General features: G+C 42.8%; 1 protein-coding gene, 1 non-coding gene and 1 pseudogene across 4 annotated transcripts in view; 2 read left to right on the plus strand and 1 right to left on the minus strand.

The window, feature by feature from the left end:
* Positions 1–1,525: 1,525 nt before the first annotated feature.
* Positions 1,526–1,632, plus strand: LOC118669606. Its single transcript, XR_004972058.1, has one exon. It is a non-coding gene; the product is annotated as a U6 spliceosomal RNA (small nuclear RNA).
* A 15,528-nt stretch (positions 1,633–17,160) lies between these two features.
* On the minus strand, positions 17,161–17,258 carry LOC118669518 (annotated as a pseudogene).
* A 2,517-nt stretch (positions 17,259–19,775) lies between these two features.
* XPO1 (exportin 1) overlaps positions 19,776–23,368 on the plus strand; it is a 55,064-nt gene continuing 51,471 nt past the window's right edge. Inside the window, exon 1 of one of the 3 annotated variants that reach the window (XM_036334423.1) lies at positions 19,776–20,507. The gene's annotated coding sequence lies outside the window, so the exon portion shown is untranslated. The remainder of the gene's footprint in view (positions 20,508–23,368) is intronic. The other 2 variants (XM_036334421.1, XM_036334422.1) reach the window with 2 other exon arrangements.

Below are 23,368 nucleotides of genomic sequence, written 5' to 3' on the forward strand. Positions count from 1 at the left end.
ATAAGAAAAAGACAAGCCAACCAAAAGCAAGGCAGACGAGGAACAGGCAATCCACAGGAAGGAATCCAAGTAGCCAACATATATATGAAAATAGTAGCCAGGAAAATAAAAATGAAAGTAACTATCAAACAGCATCCTGTGCTGGGAAGAAACTGTAGATATGGGCACTCTCAAATTATCATAGTGTGTGTGTGTGTGTGTGTGTGTGTGTGTGTGTGTTACTATAGCCTTTTTGAACAATAATCCAGCAACATCTATAGAATTTTAAATATTAATAAGATGAAAATACAAGTAAACATATACTTAATCTTTTAATTTTATGTTTAAATTGTTCAAATCTATAGAAAAGTTGCAAAAATAGTACAATGAGCAACCAGTCACTTACAGTCACCAATTGTTGACATTTTATTATATTTACTTTCTCTTTCTGCATTTCTCTCTATATATTTAATATGTAAATACTTTTTATTTTCAAGAATAAAAAATGTTTATTGATTTTTTAAAATATATTTTATTGATTTTTTACAGAAAAGCAAGGGAGAGGGATAGAGAGTTAGAAACATCAATGAGAGAGAAACATTGATCAGCTGCCTCCTCCATACCCCCTACTAGGATGTGCCTGCAACCAAGGTACATGCCCTTGACCAGAATCGAACCTGGGACCCTTCAGTCTGCAGGCTGATGCTCTATCCAGTGAGCCAAACTGGCTAGGGCAATAAAAAATGTTTAAATAAAAATATTTTAAACTTGAGATCTAGGTGTGTCAGTGTCAAATAAAAAAAATTAAATGGAGGGCAACCAGCTGGGGTACCTCCCTTGCAGTAGGAAGCTTTTCTGTAATAAAACTGCTTTTCCTAGAATAAATAAATAAATAAATAAATAGATAGATAGATAGATAGATAGATAGATAGATAAATAAATAAATAAAAATTAATGGAATCAAGCTCTATGCTCTGCATAAAATAAACCCATTAAGACACATGATTCGCCCTGACTGGTTTGGCTCAGTGGATAGAGCGTCGGCCTGCGGACACAAGGGCCCCGGTTCTATTCCGGTCAAGGGCATGTACCTTGGTTGCGGGCACATCCCCAGTAGGGGGTGTGCAGGAGGCAGCTGATCGATGTTTCTCACTCATCGATGTTTCTAACACTCTATCCTGCTCCCTTCTTCTCTGTAAAAAATCAATAAAACATTTTTTTTTTTAAAAAAGACACATGGTTCTATTTTGGCAATGGCAACAAAACCCTATTAGGACAGGGAGTTTGCCTTATGCATAACTATATCTCCAGTGCCTAGAACACTGCCTAGTATATGGACACTTCTTAGTAAATATTTCCTGAATGAGTGAGTGAATTGAATGAGTGAGTAAATATGAAATTATTTGCATTTTTGTCTGTTTTCCATTCAGTTGAATATCTAATTCAGGTGTCTTAGCTGAATAAAATTTCATTTATAAATATGTTCTGAAGTAAAAACTATGGATTCCTGCATGGTAATTTATGCTTATCAAAAATACTAAGTGTTGTGCTCACTTTGGCAGCACATATGCTAAAATTGGAATGATACAGAGAAGGTTAGCATGGCCCTACCACAAGCATGACACACAAATTCATGAAGCATTCCATATTTAAAAAAAAAAATTGTTCTAGGTTTGTTCATTCATCATTTATTCAGTCACCACTCAGTCCCCAAACATTTACTGAGTATAGTTCCATTCCCAGCAAGATATTTGCTATGTGCCTAAATTAGAACAACAAAAGACATAGCAGTGAGGTGGGGGAGCAAACAAGTAAACAAACAATTAAGATGCTCTGATGGATTTAACAAAACTAGATAGTATTATGAGCACACAGGTTGAGAAACTAAACAAGCTTGGTCAATCAGGAAAGGCTGCTTAAGGGAAGTAATATTTACATTGCTTTTTAAGGGATGAGTAGGAATTAGGCAGATGAATGGCATCCTAGTCAGAGGAAGCAGCATTCATTCATTTATATGTTTATTCCAACATTTACAGCACTTACTGTGAGCCAGTCCATAGGCTCTAGAGATGTAGCAATGAACAAGACAAAAAAGTCTATGCCATCTTGTGGGGAGAGATTAATAAACAAGTAAACAAAAAAATGTATAAATGACAAGAAGGATGAGAGATGAGAGAGGGCCTGGGGTGGTATGTGCATCTTAGATAAGATGACTAAGGGAAGGACTAACAAAGGAGACAACACTTGAACGAAGACCTGCATGAAGTAAGGGAGGGACTGTGAAGGAAGAGCAATAAGTGCAAAGGGCCCAGCCTATGGCTCAGTGGTTGAGTGAGATCACGGTTTGATTCCTGGTGAGGGCACATGCCCTAGATGCGGGCTCAATCCCTAGTGGGGGGCATGCCGGAGGCAGCCAGTCAATGATTCTCTCTCATCATTAATGTTTCTATCTCTCTCTCCCTCTCCCTTCCTCTCTGAAATCAATATATATATAATATACATATATACATATGAAGGCCCTGAGGTGACCAGTGAAGCTAGAACTGAGTGAGTGGGAGAGCAATGCAACAGGAGATAAAATCAGAGAGATGTAGTGGGAGATCACGTAGAGCCTAGCCCTCAGCAACTGGTGACTTTGATGAGATCGCCAAGGAAATGAGGGTAGAGTTAAAAGTCTTAGAAGTGAGCAATATTTAAAGGTCTTGAAATACCAATATTTAGAGGTCTGAAAAAAGATAAAGACAGAGAAAAGGAAACTAAAATAGGAGCAAAACCAGGCATAAATGATGTTCTAGAGGTCTAGTGAGTACGTGTTTTAAATAAAGAAGCTATTTACTCTGCCAAAATATAGAATATTACTCAGGGAGCAGGGAGCAGATTCCGGATAGAGGGTGCAGAATCTGGGTAGAATGATAGCAGGAGAAAGTGGTCATAAGCAACTTTTTCAGTCAGATAACTTAACAACGATATTGACATGGAGGTCTTAAACATAAAGCGAGGCAAATGTAGAGCACTTTATCATCTTAAAATTACTTTTCCACACACCGGCTCAGTTGTCCCTCTAAGCCAGCAATTTTCAACCCGTGTGCCACAGCAGGCACACTGATGGCCAAAAGAATATTTATTTATTTATCATTGAATTCACTTGGATGACATTGTTTAATAAAATAGGTGTCAGAGGTACAATTCTACCACAAGAATTTTTTTTTTTCTCCCAAGAATTTTAAAAACATGCAATACCTGACTATTTAGTTAGGGGCACTGACCTCTTTTCCCTTAGATTGTCAAATTGAAAAATGATCATGAAAAACAAGTAAACAAGTAAACAAATAAAAATTGACAACAGCCAACACAATAATAAACGTCCGGCGTGAATAAATAAAAATTATACCTTTTTTTTTTTTTTTTGGTCAGTACAGAAAAAAAAATAATATATTTCTTGGTGTGCTGCAGAAATTTAGTAATCACTTTATATGTGCCATGAGATGAAAAAGGTTGAAAATCGCTGTTCTAACTAGTCCAATGCAGGACAGCCTTAATTTTCTTTGTCTGAAGGTATTCAATTAACTTTATTAATTTGAATCCATTTTTAAGTTATCTAGCTATACAACCATGTTCAAATAATGATACTTTGCCTTATCTTTTAGAATATTTTCATATCGTAGAATGCATTGGCTAGAACTTCTAGCACAATATTACAGGAAAGTACCTGCAATTTACATCATAAGCCAGAGTTAATCTTGAGAGAAGAAAATACAAACTTAAACATTTTTAAAAAATCTTCAGCCTTACATATAGTGAGAAAAATGCTTAGATTGTCAAATGACAAGAAGTTTGTTAACACTGTGTGTTGCAAGGCTGTGGGAAAACAGGTGCCCTCATTTACTGCTGACGGGAATGTAAATCAATTCAATCCCTATAGAGGGCAAGTTGGCAACATCTATCAAAACAACAAATGCATATACCCTTTGACCCAGCAATACCAACCTTAGGAATTTACCCTTGGGACATACTTGCACATGTGTTAATTGACCTATGTACAAGATTATTCATTGCAGCATTGTTTGTAATAGAAAACAAAAAGGAAACAATCCAAATGTCTATCAATAAGGAACTGGTTAAATAAATTATAATATATCCATGAAATGGAATACTATGCTGCCAAGAAAGAATGATGAGCTAATGATACAGAAATATCTTTAGGACATATATACTAACTGGAAAAAAAAAAAAAGGTGAAGAACTGTGTGTATGATATGGGTATGCTACCTTTTGTGGGGGAAAAGGGGCAAAATAAGAGCACATATTTTTATTTGTATACTCATAAAGAAATTCTGGAATAATACAAAAGTACTTATAATGGATTACCTTTGGTAGTCTAGGTGTGAGCCAATGGGAGACAGGAATGGGAAAAATTAACTGAACCTGCTTATTTAAAAAAAAAAAAAATGTTTGAACTGTGAGAGAACAGACTGATGGTTGCCAGAGGGGAGAGGCATTAGGGGGGTGGCTGGGTGAAAAAGGTGAAAGGATTAAGAACTACAAATTGGTAGTTACAAAATAGTCATGAAGATGTAAAGTACAGCATAGGAAATATAGTCAATAATATTGTAATAGCTATGTAAGATGCCAGGTGAGTATGTACTTGAAATATTGGGGGACCACTTTGCAAGGTATATGAATATCTAACCACTATACTGTACACCTAAAACTACAACAAAGTACTATTGAAAGTAAACTTTAATTGAAAAATAAAATATTTTTAAATAAAATAAAGTTTTGAACTGTGAGAATTTATTATCTATTGAAAAAAAAGTGGGGAAAACATGTAAATGAGTTACATACTCAGCATTTAAAAATGTAAATCAATTTTTAATTGACTATTTTAGGTCTTTTTTAAATTGCTAACAGGGCATGGTGAAGTGGCTGGACATGTTCACAGGTACTCACGTCAGCTGTTGTGTACATATAGCTGTAGCTTTCTGCTTTGGGGCTGGAAGACCTGGATAAGCTGGATTAAATACTGCCTGTGGCCTTAGGCAAGATCCTTAACTACCACCTAGGGTTTTCCTGAGGATTGAATGAGGGAGATAATGTACAGGTTTTAGTTCAGAGCCTGGCATGTGCCAAGTGGAAAAGCGTTGTTTCCATGTTTTCTGAGAGTTGGTACTTGCTTCTCCCTTCTCCCAAAGCACCTGTTACCCACTTCCTGTCAAAGCTCGGCTGCTCTGTGCTAGCAGTTTGTTTGCAAGTCTGATCCCTTGAAGGCAGACACCCCGTCTTAGTGAACTGAGTCCCCATAGTGCCCAAACAACATTATCTGGCATGTGGTAGACTGTAATGGGCACACAATGAATATGTGTTCCTTCATCCTACAAAGATCTGTGAAGCACCTACTATTTGGGCAGGTACTGTTCTTGCTGCTGAGCATTAAAGAGACATGTGGTCCTATTAATTTAGCAAAAGATAAAGACATTAAAAGATACTTGATTGCAGTGGGATGAGTGAGAAGAAGGAATAGTATCTAAAGTACAATGAGACCCTACAGGGAGAGGCTAACCTGGGAGTCTCCCTTAGGAACTGACTTTTAGAGAATTAAAAATAAATCTAATATAGTTGCCAATATTATGAAGGAAACATTGCAGGCAGAGGGAACTGCCTCCCCAAAGGAAAGGGTTTTATGTCCTTGGGGAGCCAAAAGGCCAGCAGACCCTTAAGGAGCAAGGAGGAGAGAAATCTCTGCAGTGGCCCTGGAGGTAAACTTAATAAAACTTAACACTTGTAGCCTTGATACTTGTGGGGGGGGTGGGAGGAGAATGGTTGAAAAAGGTGAAGGGATTTAGAAGTACAAACTGGCAGTTATAAAAATAGTCACAGGAAACAACCTAACTGCCCATCAGCAGATGAGTGGATTAAAAAACTGTGGCACTTCTATACAATGGAATACTATGCAGCTATAAAAAAGAAAGAACTCTTACCATTTGCAACAGCCTGGATAGACCTAGAGAGCATTATGCTACGCAAAATAAGCCAGTCAGAGAAAGATAAGTATCACATGATCTCACTTATATGTGGAATCTAATGAACAACATAAACTGATGAACAATCAGGTCGGGGGCAGGCTGGCCGGACCTCACCCATGCACGAATTTGTGCACTGGGCCTCTAGTAATATTATAATTATACTAGAGGCCCGGTGCACAAAAATTTGTGCACTCGGGGGGGGGTCCCTCAGCCTGGCCTGTGCCCTCTCGCAGTCTGGGACCCCCTCGGGAGATAACGCCCTGCTGGCTTAGGCCTGCTCCCGGGTAGCAGAGGGCAGGCCCAATCCCTAGGTGCAGCCCCTGGTCGGGCTCAGAGTAGGGCCGATTGAGGAGTTCGGGCGCTGCCCCCTGTCATGCACAGAGCAGGGCAGATTGGGAGGTTGCGATGCCACCCTTAGTCATGCTCAGGGTAGGGCCGATTAGGGGGTTGGGGCACCACCCCCTGTCACACTCAAGGCAGGGTCGATGGGGAGGTTGCAGCGCCACCGCCTGTCACTCACAGAGCAGGGCCCATCAGGGGGGTTGGGGCTCCGTACCCTGTCACACACAGAGCAGGGTTGATCAGGGGGTTGGGGAGCTCCCCCCTGTCACAGACAGAGCAGGGCCCATCGGGGGGTTGGGGAGCTCCCCACTGTCATGCACAGAGCAGGGCTGATCAGGGGCTTGGGGAGCTCCCCCCTGTCACGCACAGAGCAGGGCCGATAGGTGAGTTGGGGCAACTCCCCCTATCACCCACAGAGCAGGGCGGATCAGGGGGTTGGGGCGCCGCCACTGTCACACTCTAGCCTGCTGACGGGAATGTAAATCAATTCAATCCCTATAGAGGGCAAGTTGGCAACATCTATCAAAACAACAAATGCATATACCCTTTGACCCAGCAATACCAACCTTAGCAATACCCCTCAGGGCAGGGCTGATGGGGAGGTTATGGCTCTACCCTGTCACACACAGAGCAGGGCCAATAGGGAGGTTGTGGCCCCGCCCCCTGTCACACACAGAGCCACAGGGCGATCAGGGGGTTTGGGCGCTGCCCCCTGTCACACTGATCCCTCGCGGCTCCGCTGATCCCGGTGCTGGGAGGCATATTACCCTTTTACTCTATAGGATAGAGGCCTGGTGCATGGATGGGGCTGGCTGGTTTGCCCTGAAGGGTGTCCTGGATCAGGGTGGGGGTCCCCACTGGGGTGCCTGGCCAGCCTGGGTGAGGGGATGATGGCTGTTTGCAGCTGGTCACACACCCTTCAGGGTGGGGGTCCCCACTGGGGTGCCTGGCCAGTCTGGGTGAGGGCCTGAGGGCTGTTTTCAGGCTGGCGGGTGACCGAAGCTCGCAACTGCTCCTTTTTTTCTTTTTTATTCTGGGCCAGCTTTAGCTCTGGCTCCAGCTCTGAGGCCTCTGGTGCTGAAAGCAGGTATCTGGTTTGTTTGGGTTCTATAATCGAAACAATGTATAACTGCAGCTCTGAGATCCCGGCTCGCTGAAAGCAGGTTTCTGGGGTTTTGTTTAGCTTCTATATTTGTTACAATGTTTCAAACTGCAGGCTCAGAGGCCGGCAAGGCAGGCGGGGAATGTTAGTTTCCTCCATCACTGAAGCAGGCAAGCCTCATGTTAGTTTCAAGCTGCCTGGCTGCCGGCCGCCATCTTGGTGGCAGTTAATTTGCATATCGCCCTGATTAGCCAATGGGAAGGGTAGTGGTCGTACTCTAATTACCATGTTTCTCTTTTATTAGATAGGATAATGTCAGATGGGTAGTAAATTTATCAGGGTTATAACTTCATAAGTTATATACTTATCTAATCACTATGCTGTACACCTGAAAGTAATATAATATTGTATTTTTCAACTATAATTGAAAAATAAAACAAAACCATAAAAGAACAATGAGGCACAGCTGGCATAGCTCAGTGGTTGAGCATCAAACTATGAACCTGGATGCCAGCCAATCAATGATTTTTTCTCATCATTGATGTTTCTATGTCTCTCTCCTCCCCCTTCCTCTCTGAAATCAATAAAATCAATAAAAAAATATTTTTAAAAAAAGAACAATGAGTTTCCATTGAAGGATTTTAGGCAGAAGAAAGAATTGATTAGATTTTCACTGCTTAAAATCTTTCTGGCTGCTATGCAAAGATTAAGGGGCTTTTGTAACTGTTGAGGATAATGATAGTGACAAAGTGTTAAATGATTGCATAGGGTATGTGCCCTGACCGGGAATCAAACCATGACCTCCTGGTTCATAGGTCCACATTCAACTCAAACAACAATTCATCACCAATTATATTCAAATTTGTGTTACAAATTTACTTGGTTTGCACATCCTTTTATACTTCACTGAAACGTATCCTCTCTATTTTTATTTTTTGTAACATATTTTTATTGATTTCAGAGAAGAAGGGAGAGGGAGAGAGAGATAGAAACATCAATGATGAGAGAGAATCATTGATCAGCTGCCTCCTGCATGCCCTCTACTGGGGATTGAGCCCCAAACCTGGGCATGTGCCCTGACTGTAAATGAAACCGTGACTTCCTGGTTCAGGGGTCCATGCTCAGCCATTGAACCACGCTCGTTTCCTCTTTGACTTTACCTCATCTAGGAATTCACAGATTTCTTCAAGCTGCAGATTATTAACCACTTTTAGGAAGGTTATCCCTATACATAAATCCTATTGCCTGTTGGTATAATTTTACTGTAGAGAGTAATCAAATCTTGGGACTCTGGGGAGACCATATCTGCCCCCACATTTAGCAGGCCTCATAGTCTTCATTCTACCATACCCAACTGCCCAATACTACTCCCTGCTACCACCTCACGAAATTATTCTACTAGGAAAAGCCTCAGAGAACTTTATAAGAAAAATAAGCAAGTGCATAGCTCTGGCAGAGGAGCAAAAACAAATATGGGAACTGAGGAATGTCTATCTAATTTGTGTGATTTTTACAGTAACTCTTTGGCTGCCTTCATCATCTAGAAATCAGTTTGGGAAACAGTTCTGAAAGTGGTAATCTTGGAATTGTATTGTCATTAGGGAGTTTCTATTCTAATAAGAGCTATCTTGTATACTTGGCCAACGTTAATAGAATTCAAATGAGGCGTCTGCCCCTCCATCAGAGGGCAGATGCCACACCCAGGCGCAACTTTCACTCTGCCGGACCGGTTTGTCTCAGTGGATAGAGTCTCTGCCTGCAGACTGAAGGGTCCCGGGTTCGATTCCGATCGAGGGCATGTAGTTTGGTTGTGGGCACATCCCGAGTAGGGGGAGTGCAGGAGGCAGCTGATCAATCTCTCTCATCGATGTTTCTAACTCTATCCTTCTCCCTTCTTCTCTATAAAAAAAATCAATAAAATATTTAAAAAATATACTTAAAAAAAAAAGAATTCAAATGATATAACAACAGATTCCATTTTGCTTACCAAAATAAAAATAACAACACTAATACACAATTTAAAATCTGTAATTGCTTTTATTCTGTCTTCATCTTGTAAATAATTTGACATTATTGCTGCTATAGGTGCTAAGTAATAAAATTTTGAATGTCTGTTTAGAAGATTGTGACTTTAGGGGAAAAGTATCTTTTTTTTTTTCCTTCCTGTGGCATTCTAAAAAAGAGGAAAAGGCATTGTTTGATACTATAATTAATGCTGTAGATATCAAATGAGGCACTTCAAGCTGTGTGAATCTGAATGAGTAAAAATTCTAAAGGCAACAAACAAGATTTTAAATGTCTTATTAAAACACATTTCCTCACCAGAGGGAAAGACTGTAAACACCATCTGAAAATGAATCTCAGACCTGGAATCTCCTTTCAGAGTGACTTGATGACTTTGATAAGCTCCCTCTGTGATAAAATTATTCTTTACTCTGAGGGGTAACTATCTGATAATTATATAGAAGTCAATTTTTTAAAAAAATATTTTTTTATTGATTTCAGAGAGGAAGGAAGAGAGAGTGAGAGATAGAAATATCAATGATGAGAGAGAATCATTGATTGGCTGCCTCCTGCATGCCCCCCACTGGGGATCGAGCCCACAACCTGGGCATGTGCCCTTGACTGGAATCGAACCTGGGACCCTTCAGTCCGCAGGTTGACTATCCACTGAGCCAAACCAGCCAGAGCTAGAAGTCAACTTTTTTAAACCTAGGGAAACAATTTTGAACAAGTGACAGGCAGTATACCTCACTAATTTATAAAAGCCAATTTGTCAAAAAAAAAAAAAAAAAACCACACAATTTTTTATGGTTACAATTTATCAATCAAATAAAAGATGAGTCAAGAGAACAGTGTGTCTTTGGAATACCTGAGAGTGCCTGGTACCAAGGATTGTACACAGATTCAGGAAACACCTGGTGAGTGATTAATAATAATAGTGATGATGATAATAATATGTATGGAGTGCTTATCATGTGGTAGGGACTTTGAAGCAAGCTTTACAAGTATTACATGTATAACTACCAAATCACACAATGACCCTAGGAAGTAGGTTCTGTTGTTATCCTCATTTTACAGATGGCGAGGTTGGATCACAAAGAATATGGGGAACTTGAACAAAATCACAGAGCTAGGATTCAAAATCAGACATCTGCCCCTAGAGTCTTTAATCACTGCTGCTTCTTAAATATGGGATGATGAAAGTTGAGGTTTTCAAGTGGCAGGCCATAACCCATCACTTTAATGGCTCTTTTAAAAATTAAACAGAACAGAATGGAAGAGAAAATGTCCAGACTGCACGGCAGCAAAGGTAAGTAATGTTTCATGAAACGACTGTCATTTATGTGTAGACACATAAACAATCTACTGCACAGTAGCAAATGAAAAAGTACATTACAAAGCCTGATTCACAGATGTGCAACTAACAGAATCAGTTTTCCAAAAAGGGAAGATATCACAGCTATCTTATTTTTCCTGCAAAATTAAACCTAAAAATGCATCAGTTCAACTTATTATTTTTCCAGCTCAAAAAACCACACATTTACCTCACAGTTTATGTGGGTCAGCAGATTAGTCATTTATGTGTAGACAAGTACATGTGGACTGGGTCACAATGTAAAATTTTTACTGTGGGTTGAGGTAAAAAAAAAAATATATATTTGCAAGCCTACTAACCTAAAATATGGTTGATATAGATATATTTTTAAATAATAAGATCTATATTATTTATGTTTTTTAATCAGTCAGAGAGGGAGCAAGAAATAGAAACATCAATGATGAGAGAGAATCATTGATCAGCTGCTTCCCACACGCCCCACAATGGGGATGGGGCCAGCAACCTGGGTATGTGCCCTGACCGGGAATCAAACCATGACCTCCTGGTTCATAGGTCCACACTCAACCACTGAGCCACGCTGGCCAGGCTCAGACATCTTTTTTTGGGTTGGTTTGACCTGTAAGTTCATGAATCATAGTTCAATATTTTATGAGTTACAAGAGGATTTCCAGAGGGAATCTGAAAATTATAGAGGATTTTTCTCTGTGGAAAGCACAGAGAACATTGTTTCTGACATTTCTGACATTCTAAGTGACAAGATTTCTCCAAACAGATGTAGCATATAATAGTATACAGTATATTTTTACATTGCTTTGGACAACAGTTCTCTATGTGATACGATTCTAAGTGGCTGGTTGCACAGATTTTTCTCATTGTACAGATTGTGTAAAATGAGATCCTTTTCAGCATATGTTTTAAAATAAGAGTCTCCTTTCTTCCAATAGGAAATTCTTTTTTTTCTTAATCCTCACTGGAGGACAGACTTTTATTGATTTTAGAGAAAGTGGAAGGGAGAGGAAGAGAGAGAGAGAAACATTGATCGGTGGCCTCCCCCACGGAGATCCCAAAACCTGGGCATTTGGTTCTGACTTAAATTCGAACCTGTGACCTTTCAGTGTATAGGACTACGCTCCAACCAACTGAGCCACACCAGCCAGGGTTATATTTGCCTTTTTGGAAAATAGCAACACTCCACCAAGCTAGCCTTTTCTGATCTCTTTCAGGCCTAAAATGAGTACCTGAATCACTCTTGATTTGTTGTTGTATTTATTTGTATATGCTTTTTAGAGACAGAGGAAGGGAGAGAGAGAGAAACATCTATTTGTTGTTCCACCCATCTAGCACTCATAGGTTGTCTCCTGCATGTGCCCTGAGCAGGGGTTGAACTAAAACCTTGGTGCATCAGGACAATGCAGCACCCAATTAAGCTACCCGGTCAGGGCTGTTTTGCTTTGTTTTTAAGAGTAAGGATTTAGCCATGCCGATGTTGCTCAGTGGTTGAGCATCAACCGATGAACCAGGAAGTCACAATTCGATTTACCATCAGGGCACATGCCCAGGTTGCAAGCTCTATCCCAGTAGAGGCGTACAGGAGGCAGCCAATCAAATCTTTGCCTCTCCCTTCTTCTCTGAAATCAATACAAAGATATTGTTTTTTACAAAGGGTAAGAATTTATCAGCTCTACCTTGTGTATAACACTCACTAATTATTCATCTAATAATTCAACAAATATTTATTGAACACCTAATCTATAGGTAAGCGCCATAGGTAACTTAATGAAATACAAAGACATAAACTGCAGAATTCCTGCTCTTCAGAAGTTTATCACTTGATTGGGAAGGGAAGGTGTACAGCTGACGAAACACCAAGTTCTGACAATTCTACCCCTTTAACATTTCTTGAATCCTTCCACTTCCTGCCATTTTCAAAGCCACTATATTAGTTCAAGCCACCACCAGCTTTTCCTTGGTTTCCTCTAACAAATCTCCTCGTCCCCAAATCTGTTTTTCAGTGTGCTTTCTAAAACGCTAATATAATCACTTCCTTTCCTAAAATCTTTTAACGACTCACTTTTTAAAAAAACATTTATTTATTATTATTTTTGTTGTTGGTGTTGTTAATCCTCACCTGAAGATATTTTTTCATTGATTTTTTAAGAGTGGAACGGAGGGGGAGAGACAGAGAAAGAAATATCAATGTGAGAGAGACACATTGATTGGTTGCCTCCCACATGCACCCTGACCAGGGCCAGGGATCAAGCCTGCAACCAAGTATGTGCCCTGGACTGGAATCGAACCCGGGACCCTCCAGTCTGCAGGCTGACACTCTATCCACTGAGCCAAATGGGCTAGAGCATGACTCACAATTGTCCTTAGGATAAAGTCTAAATTGTCCAAGTGACTGAATTGGACTTCGCTTCTCTCCTTTGTCCTATCTTTAGCCACTTGCTTTCTTCAGACATGTTTTTCAGCCATTCTGAGTTCCTTCAGAGTCCCTAATTTACCATGCTTAACTTTCTTCATGTTATTCTCCCTGCTTGGAATGTCATCTGTAAATGTGTGCTCATTAATTCCTTTATTCACTCAGAGCATCTTTTATTAAGGGTGTCTATGTGTCCAGCCCAGTACACATCCTGAAATATCCCGTTGTAGTCAGGAGCTGGAGTGTAAGCGGGCCATTACACTGCAGTGGTCAAGTCCCCGGACGGATGAAGACATAGGAACTGTGGGGGTCGTAGATAAACCCAACCTAGAAATCAGTGAAGGTGCTGGAGGGAGGAAGAGAGTGAAGAGTAGTCTGGGTTGAGGAAGCAGCATGTGTAAAGGATTGACAATTAGTGCGGCCTGAGTGGACGATGTGTAAACCCCAGAGCATGAGCAAGACCGGGAGGCATGGCCCAGTCACCGAGTGCCTTTTACATGATGTGCTAGGCCCTAGCAGCTAGGGAGTTGGGGTTTCTTTTCTTGTGAAGTAATGGGGAGCCACTGAAGGGTTTTTTAAAAGTGGAAGGGAGGGATAGGGAGTTGGAGAGGAGAAGGAAGAATAGCATGGTCACATTTGTTTTTAAAATCAATACTAGTAGCATTGCTAGTAAAGGAGGCAATTTGTCACAAATTGCTTAAATAAGCAAACACAGTCCTGAATTAGGGGGGGAAATCACCCCCAAAATTTCAGGGCTGCCTTACGAAGCTGAGGCCATTAACTAGCATGCTAACGAAGTTTAAATTGCATAAATACATGCTAGTTTAAATTTCTCCTATTTTAATAAACTCAGGAGTATGAGCCTTTGAGGGCAGGACTTCTGTCTGACTTGTTCCCTATCATATCTTCACCACCTATAATAGAATCTAGTATGGAGTAGATTATCAATAAATATTTTTGACCAAGTGACTCTGAAATGTCTTCAAATACCTCTTCCAATATTGTTCGATGAAAATAATGCCCTGGTATTTAAAAAAAGCCAACAATGCAACTAAATTAACCCCCACTTATTAAATATAACATGTTCAAATTTATGAAAGTGTGTGATTACTCAGAAACTATTATAGATCCAATTATAGGAAAAAATCATGTCTCAAGAAAATATTTTTTTATCATTTGGTCTTTTTCTGTCAAGAGAAATAAAAGGTTTTTCTTATAATTGTATCCTCAGTCCCAACACACTACATGTCACATGACAGAACTCAAAATATTAGTTAAATAAGTGAATATCTGAATAAGTATAGAGAATGCTTCCTTAAGGCAAACACATTGGCAAAATCCCTAATAAAAAAGTTTCTGTATTTCTATGTATCTGCTCTAATCTTCAAAAGAAAGGAACACACAGAAAGCACCTTAGAGCCTTAACTGGTTTGGCTCAGTGAATAGAGCATCGGCCTGAGGACTGAAGGGTCCCAGATTCGATTCTGGTTAAGGGCATGTACCTTGGTTGCAGACACATCCCCAGTAGGGGGTGTGCAGGAGGCAGCTGGTCGATGTTTCTCTCTCATCAATGTTCATAACTCTCTATCCCTCTTCCTCTCCCTTCCTCTCTGTAAAAATCAATAAAATGTATTTTTTTAAAAAGCACCTTAGAAACCTTCTAACAGTTAGATCACTTCAGAGATGGTGAAGAGCTCTGCTGTCTTATTAAGGGCAGAAGGAGTAGGAGAATCCAGATCTGCTTTCAGACATTTTTCACTGTCCCATTTTGCAACTCCAACTTTTTTTAAAAAGTGGCAACATTCATAAGAATATTATTTGATCCTGTGAAACCCACTTTGTTTGTACAGTTCAAATGTATCTCTCTCCGCTGCAGAGTTACTACAGAGCTATATATCTTCTGTAGCAGCAGAATTTGGAACATAGATGTGGAATTCATAAATGAAGGCATTTTTTGTCCCTCAAGTAATGTTTGTATGCTTTTCTGCGTGCCAGTTATTTCCACAGTATAAGTTGTTTGGCTACAGTCTTCAACAACCAATGAAGTTTATGTTGTACATGAGACCTTCGGGATTTCATGTTCTCTGGGGCCAACAAAAGCAAATTCTCTTATGCCCTCCTACCAAGAACCTCCTTATGACATTCTGACAGATGCCTTCTCAGATCTGCATGAGTTTCTACTTCCCCCTCTAGTTTCCAAGACAGGCAAAGTTTGCCTCGGAAGCCCCATTTAGTCTCTCTTCCCTCACTGGTCCTCTTTCTGTCTCTTCAGGTCTCATTAGTGGTCCTGTTTTCTTCCCCTAGCCACCCTGATTTCATAAGAAATATACTTGCAGCGTTCTCATTCCCACTACAGTGCAAATGCCTGAAATCACTCTCCACACCCCACACCGTTCATTTGCGAGAAAAAGCAGAAGGGAGAAATAACACCTGCCCCTGTCTGCAGTTCTAGTCTAGAAAGGCAGAGATTACATTACATAGGCACAAAATCTTATTATTTGTATATTTTTTGAAGAGCTCACACTCAAGAAAAATGTTGTGATCTTTTTTGTTGTTGTTGTTAATCCACATCAGAGGACATTTTTTTCCATTAATTTTTAGAGAGTGGGAGAGAGGGGGAGAGACAGAGAAAGGGAAACATCGATGTGAGACATCAATTGGTTGCCTCCTGAACGCATCTCGACCGGGGCTGGGGATCAAGCCTGCAACCGAGGTACATGCCCTTGGCCAGTGTAGAACCCGTGGCTCCTCAGTCCTTGGGCTGACGCTCCAGTCACTGAGCCAAACCAGCTAGGGCGACTCTGGTGTGATTTTAATAGCAAATATTTATAGCTTTAATAGGGAACAAACAGGTACTGTTCATATAGTGTGATATGTAAATTGATACAATCTTTTTAGGGGACACCTTGGCAGTACCTACCACAATAATCTATATATATAAAAGGCGAGTATGCAAAGTGTCCCCTCAGGAGTTCGACCGGGAGACTGGGAGTTCTATCGTTCACTATGATGTGCGCTGACCACCAGGGGGCGTTACGGAACATGGCGGGTGACCAGCAGCAGTGGTGGCACACAGGCTGCGAGGGAAGGAGAAGGCAGAGTTGGGGAGGTGGGGAACTTGATTGGCCCTGATCGCTGGCCAGGCCTAGGGACCCTACCTGTGCACGAATTTCGTTCACCAGGCCTGTAGTAAATATATATTGCCTTTGACAAAGTAATTGCACTTTTAGGGTGTTAACCAAAGATATATTCACATATGTGTCTAAAGATAAATGTATGGGGTGTTCACTGAAGTATTAGTCATGAGAGAAAACCAGAAATAGCCCAATTGTCCTCAGTAGGGAAATGGTTGAATGATTTATACCATAAATTTTATGGTACTGAGATGGGGAAAGCTATGGGACTGGTATAAGGTTGAGGTGGATTTATACATTCTGATCTGTTAAGTAAAGAATAAGTCACTGAACAATATGTATAGTATGATGTCATATATATTGAACAAAACACATCGCAAACATATTTGTAAATCGATAGAAAATACATCAAAGCATACAGACCATACCCTAAAAGATGATTATCTCTAGACAGGGACAGGAAATGGGGAAGGCATAAGAAAGGGATTTTTATTTTTAACTGCAGATAATTCTTTCTCTATTATTTGAATTATTTACAGTGATCATGTATTGCTTTTTTAAAAATATATTTTATTGATTTTTTACACAGAGGAAGGGAGAGGAAGGGAGAGGGATAGAGAGTTAGAAACATGGATGAGAGAGAAACATCAATCAGCTGCCTCCTGCACAACCCCTACTGGGGATGTGCCTGCAACCAAGGTACATGCCCTTGACCGGAATCGAACCTGGGACCCTTCAGTCTTCAGGCCGATGCTTTATCCACTGAGCCAAACCGGTTAGGGCCATGAATTGTTTTTTAAATTTAAAAACAATTTTAGAAAATTTTGGAACACTTCCCAAATTTACATGCCATCCTTACCCAGCGGCCATGCCCATCTTATCTATATCGCTCCAATTTTAGTATATAGGGTGTCCAAAAAAAAGTATACACACACTGAATAATTATAAAGGCAGTGTTTATTAAAGTTCATTTCATTTTCAAAATTGAGCTATCAGCTGTTAAAATATGCATACATTTTTGGGGGAGACACACTGTATGTGCTGCTGAAGTGAGCACTAAAAATAACTTACAAAAATAGAAATAAGTGCCCTGGCCGGTGTGGCTCAGTTGGTTGAGCATTGTCCCTGCACTGAACGGTTGCTGGTTTGATTCTGGGTCAGGGTACATGTCCAGGTTGTGGGAAGCAGGGGAAGGGGAAACTGATTGATGTTTTTCTCATATGGATGTCTCTCTCTCTCCCTCTTGCTCTCTCTCTTTCTCTCTCTCTCTGAATCAATAAAAACATTTAAAACATAGAAATACATAAGTGGTAGAAAGAAATTTATGAGTTTCTGTTGCTCTTATATCTGATGAATGTTATTGTTTTGTGAGACAATGTGAACTAGTAAAAAGAACACAAATATCCCAGTTTTTATTCCTATTGTCCTGCCATCTAAAAAAAAATCAGTGTTCTGGTCAAAGAGCTAAAAATGTGGAGGAAAAAACTTTTTAAAACACAAGACAGCCCCAGTTTTTCTAGTAATAGAATATAAGTATTCCAAATGATCAGTGTACATCATATATATTATACATTATGGTTTAATATTATTCAGGTAGGCAATGCATAAAAACCTTAGGTCTGAAAGTCACTCAACAACACTTTGGTAAATCTAGGCATTACGTTACTGGGGTTTTCTTATTGGAGGCTGAGGGAGTTACTCACCCCCCTCCACTCCCCCCAATTTAAAAATCTTTGTTGAAAGTATTACATATGTCCCCTTTCCCCCCTCTCTGACCCCTTCTAGCCCCCCCCCCCCCCCAGCCCCTCCAGGCCTTCACCACCCTATTGTCTGTGTCCATGGGTTATGCTTATTTGCAAACCAGTTCTTTGGTTGATCGCTTCCCACCCACCCACCCACCTTCCTTCTGAGATTCCAGTCTGTTCCATGCTTCTGTGTCTCTGGATATAGTTCGTTCCTCATTTTATTTTGTTCATTAGATTGCACATATGAGTGAGATCATGTGGAGGGAGTTATTCTTAAGGGTGCTGTGAGTGAGGATTTGCTGAAGAAAATTGTGTTGATGTAATAAACCATTTATCAACCTCTTGGTGGCACAATAGGCCCGTAAAATTTGGGTGGGTAGCTTGCTGCTTCTTAATCAGATAACCAGGAAAGCTGATTTGGAGGGCACCTGGGGACAAAGCAGAGGCAACCATGTGAAAGGCCACGTGCATGTGACTTTCAAAGAAAATGCCACCTGGCGATGGCGGCGAGTGAAGGACAGCTCTGCTGAAAAGAAACACACCTAGAGACGGGGCAAGGGGGGCACCTGGCTTGCAAGTTTACCCACGCGCGATGCTGCATCAATTCCCGGGATGATAGGCTTAGTTTTTAGGAAGGGTTGGTTTTATTTGTTTTGCCGTTTTATTAGATTTATTGGTGTGACCGTGGTTAACACAATTATATAGGTTTCAGGAGCACAATTCTACAAGACAGAGGGTTGGTTGTTGAAGCAGCCAAATGCCAGTCTGGGGAAGAGTTAACATTTGAAGACTTGCCCAAGAACTATTTCAGGTATCTTGTCCAGGGCTCCGAGATCACAGAGCGCCAAGAGCCAACGACCCCGCACCTTATTCTAACCTCCTTCTGGGCTTGTTCTCCCACCAACGCCAGGCCCCGAGCCGAGGGCTGGGAAATAGATGAGAGCCTGGGGCCTACACTTGGGCTGGGCGTGTGGTTTTCGCTTGTTCTCAACCCCCTCCCCTATTAAAAAAAACACTGGGCGCGCACTCCCTCTTCAGAGCGCGGCCCCAATCGAGGGGCGGGTCCTCATCCCGGCGGGCTCAGGCCACGCAGGTTGGCGGGAGCGGGCAGGGGCGGGCCGCCGCGGGTCCCGGGAAGCCGAGAGAAGGATGCCGCGCGCCGCGCTCAAACTCGCGCCACCACCAGCTCACGAGCTGCTCCCCACCCTCTTCGTCACCAAAGGCGCCAGCCAATGAGCGGGTCGGAAAGGCCGGGCCCGCGGACTAAGCCCTGGGAGGGGGAGCGGCGGGCGGGGAACGGGAAGTCGAGGGCGGGCTGCATTTGATTGACGGATGATCGAACCAGTCCTCCTCGCGGCTTCTCTTAGCTGTCTCCTCTGCTGGGCTCAACTCTGGTCCCACCTCCTCCTCCTCCACCCCCCCCTTCTCGCTCTTTTCCGACCCGCCCCAATTCCCTTCCCCCCACTCTGCGGACAAATCGCTGCTGGAAAGAGGCGGAGGCAGAAGCGGCGGGCTCGTGTGGAGACTTGAGGTGGGATTGACGGGCGATCTGGCCAATCAGAGGTGGGCTGATGGCGCGGCTGTGGCTGGAACAGGCCAATAGACGGGCGGGCTGGGGGCGGAGGCCCAGGTTCCAAACGCTCCGCGGCGCCATGGGCTGAAAACTCAACCGAGATGGAATCTCCCAGTCTGAACCGGTTTCAACCGGTTCCGAGTTGAGGCACTAGGAGGAGGGGGAGAAGCGGCTGCAGCGGCCGCGGCAGGACCAGCGGGAGCTACAGCATCAGCAAGAGCAACAGTAGCTACAGCCCGGGCGGCGCTGCCTCTTCCAGTCTTTGCTGCTGCAGTCCGTGCAACCACCCGAGGGGGAGGGGGAACCACCAGTCGCTGAGAAGCAGGAGAAGGGGGGAAAGTTTAGGCGAGCCGGGGTGGGGGGGCCAGCGCCGGAGCCGCGTGAGAGAGGGAGCCGTGTTTTGGTAGGGGAAGTCGGACTGCAACTGGCGGCTGAGCGTCCCCCGGCCGTGTGGACTCTACACCCCGACTCCTGCCGCTCCCGCCGCCGCCTGTAGCTGGAGGGTCCCCCCGGGGCTGAATCTTTGGGACTTGACCCCGTTCCCCTCCCCCTCCCCTTACTCCCCAGCCAGGCGGGAGCATTTATTTCTCAGATTAATTCCCCTCCTTTTTTGGGTGTGTGTGGGGGTGTGTGTGTGTGTGTGTCGGGGTGAAGTGTCCCTGGATAGTAAATATTGTTGAGCCTTTTTTTTTTTTTTTTTTTGCCCTCATCTTTTTTTTTTTAATTTCCTTTTTTTAAGGTGGGAAAACTGAAACCCACCTTGATTTCCTCCCCTTTCCCCTCTCCCCACCTTCCCTCTCCCTAATCCCCCGACCAGGAAGGAAGAAGCAGTTGGTTCCATCTCTGGGTAAGTCGCCTGTGTCTTCGGGGCCGGGGGCCGGGGCCGGGCGGCGGCGCGGCCGGGCGGGAGGAGGCCGGCGTGGGGCGCGGCGGCGGCCGCGGGAAGCGGGCCGAGGAGGCGGCGGCGGGCCCAGCGCAGCCTGCGATTGAATGGAGCCGCTTCTGCCGCTGGGAGATGGAGGCGGGGAGGCGGCCGCGGGAGGGGAAACGCTTGCTGGGTCATCCGCGTGTGCGGGTGACGGTGGAGGCGAGCGAGGAGCGTGGTGGTGGAGCCGGGCCCCAGCGCGGGGGTGGAAGGGCTTCCCCAGCCCACAGGGCTGGGCAGGAGTTGGGGTGACTTCAGGAACATCGCTGTAAATTATTAGGAGTGGAAGTTTCCAGAAATATTTAGTGCAGCAGCAGCAGCAGCAGCATTGAAACGTCCGCCTGCATCACGTGGCCGCTCGGTGGAGAGCTTGGGATCGGGGGAGGGAGGGAGGGGCTGCCGCGTCCCTGCACCTCCTGCGAGGAAACTCAAAATCGTTGTGTTTTTTTGCAGAGTGAGATTAGAAGTAGGGAAGATGGGTTGATTTTTTTACCCCCAAGGATCTGCAAATCGGGTTTCGTGCCATAGTTGGTTCTCGGCGGCTTGAGTTGGTTGCGATCGGTTTTTACTGCTGCTATTTCATAGTGGATGCCGTCCTAATCCTCCTCCATTCCGGGTTCTCGGAGTTTGGTGTGGGTGGGAGGAGTGGTGTAGTAGAGGAAGCCTTAGAGACCTGCCCGGCCCGGACCTCCTGATCACGCAGAGGCCATGCTGCATAGAGAATGGGGCGGCGAACTTCGGGCGCCTGGCGCTGCCTCCTGCGAGTCTGGGCGGGGTGAGTGCGCGCTCCTGGAGCTGGAGGCAGAAGTGCCGCGAATGGGCTCGGAGCGAGGGAGGGCGGGCCCCGTGCGGTGTGTTTCTAGTGAATGGAGCCAGCCCTGGCCCACACACCTAGGGGAGCAGTCTCTCTGCTCTAGCGACTTGGGCTTTTTTGTTATTATTTTGCCTGCTGTGTAGTTATCATTAGCCAACGGTTATGCTTTTCTTGGTTTTGGATGGGAGTGGCAGTAGGTGGCTGCCTGCCTCTGAGTTTGAAGTCGGTAGTCCGTCACTTGTAGAACCACCACATTGCTGGGTAAAATCCCTTGTGTGTGCTCCCCAGCGAGTGGATTTGAGGATTGAGTGTTCCAAGGGGAAGAAGCGTTTGTGGTTTCACCCTTCTCGCTGTGGCTATCAGGCTGCCTGGTTGTATATCCTAAGTGCATGGGGCACTGCAGTTAGTGGAAAGAATGCTTTGGGAGCTACTTGATTTGGGGGACTAAATGTGCTTGGCATTGACCAGAAAGCCGCCATTTCTGTATGTACTCTACGGTTCAAGAATAGGCAGGTCATATCGAAGATAGCCGCTAGTTCTAAAGAGGCAAATTCTTCAGTATTTAACACAAGCTTCTATTCTAAACCTGATTTTTTTTTTCAAAAGAATTTAGCTCAGAGAACTCTGAGAGAACAATTACTTGAAAATGAAATTTTTTAGAGTCATTTTATTTTTTGTTTTGGTTATTAAATTAGGATAGGCCAAATAGGAAAGTTCGTTCAATGTTTAACCAAAAAAAAAAAAAAATCGAAAACGTGATATGTAGATCTTGAAGCTTTGTGGACATTGTTTTCAGCTTTAACTTTTAAGGTGGTTCTGATCTTTTAAAATTGTCTGGCTCTTGAAGGGAGGAAATTGAAACAACTTTATTTGAATCGCATTTCCCTTTTTATGTTAGTATTTAGAACAAAGGTTTTTTGTTGTGTATGCCAGGTACTCTACTAAAAAACACGTTTAATAACTTCAATAAAAGTTTTTGAAATCTTACAGGTTTTACTGTCCTCAGTAGATCAACAGACTTCAGGTTACTAAAAATCCTTCAACTCTTTTTTTAATGCAGATTCTCAAGCCTCTTTTTTTTTTTTTTTTTTTTTAATCTTTTTACTGATTTCAGAGAAGGGAGAGAGAGAGAGAAACATCAAGGAGAGAGAATCATTGATCGGTTGCCTCCTGCATGCCCCCCGTGGGGGAGGAGCCTGCCACCATGGCATGTGCCCTTGACCGAAATTGAACCTAGGACCCTTCAGTCCACAGGCCTATGCTCTATCCACTGAGAGAAACCAGGTCGGGCCCTTCATCTCTTAGTACCTTGATTTTTTTTACATTATGTCTAACTTAACCGAATTCTAATTTGTTGTAACTGACATTATCATTAAATAAAACATTTGATCAAGCTAGTTTGTCCAAACATAATCAAATTAGCCACTCATTTCCTGATCCTGGAAGGTTTTTAAAAGGGGGACAAGTGGAGATGACCATCTAGCCTTGTTGGGTCTAAATACAATAAACTAAGAGTTCTTAACCTGAGGTTTCGTGCCTGGCTTTCAAAGAGTCTGGCATCTTTCGTAATTGTATACAAAACTATTAGCTTTTAATTTGGCAAGAACTATCATGCCCTCTGATTGTAAGGCATCTTGACCCCAAAATGTTAAGGAGTACTGATTTACTAGCCAGTCAGACTTGAGTGGCATTAACTTTGAAATAAAAAGCAAAGGAAAAATTTTTATATTGCTGAGCAACAAAAATGTGGATGTGTGCCAGCATCTTGGAGTGGAATCCTCTTAAAAGGATAACATTGCATATGAACCAGTAGGTTTTAGCCAGTACATTTTTTGAGGTGACGAAGCTCATTTTCTGTTGTGATGGAATTTGTTTTTATTTGGAAAATAGTTGACAAGTTTTACAGTTTTTACCTTGCCAATGAAGATCTGGAAATTTGAAGGAAAAAAAATCTTGTTTGACGTATTTT

The sequence above is a fragment of the Myotis myotis genome, unplaced genomic scaffold (assembly GCF_014108235.1).
Source record: "Myotis myotis isolate mMyoMyo1 unplaced genomic scaffold, mMyoMyo1.p scaffold_m19_p_14, whole genome shotgun sequence".
In the NCBI taxonomy this organism is placed as follows: domain Eukaryota; kingdom Metazoa; phylum Chordata; class Mammalia; order Chiroptera; family Vespertilionidae; genus Myotis; species Myotis myotis.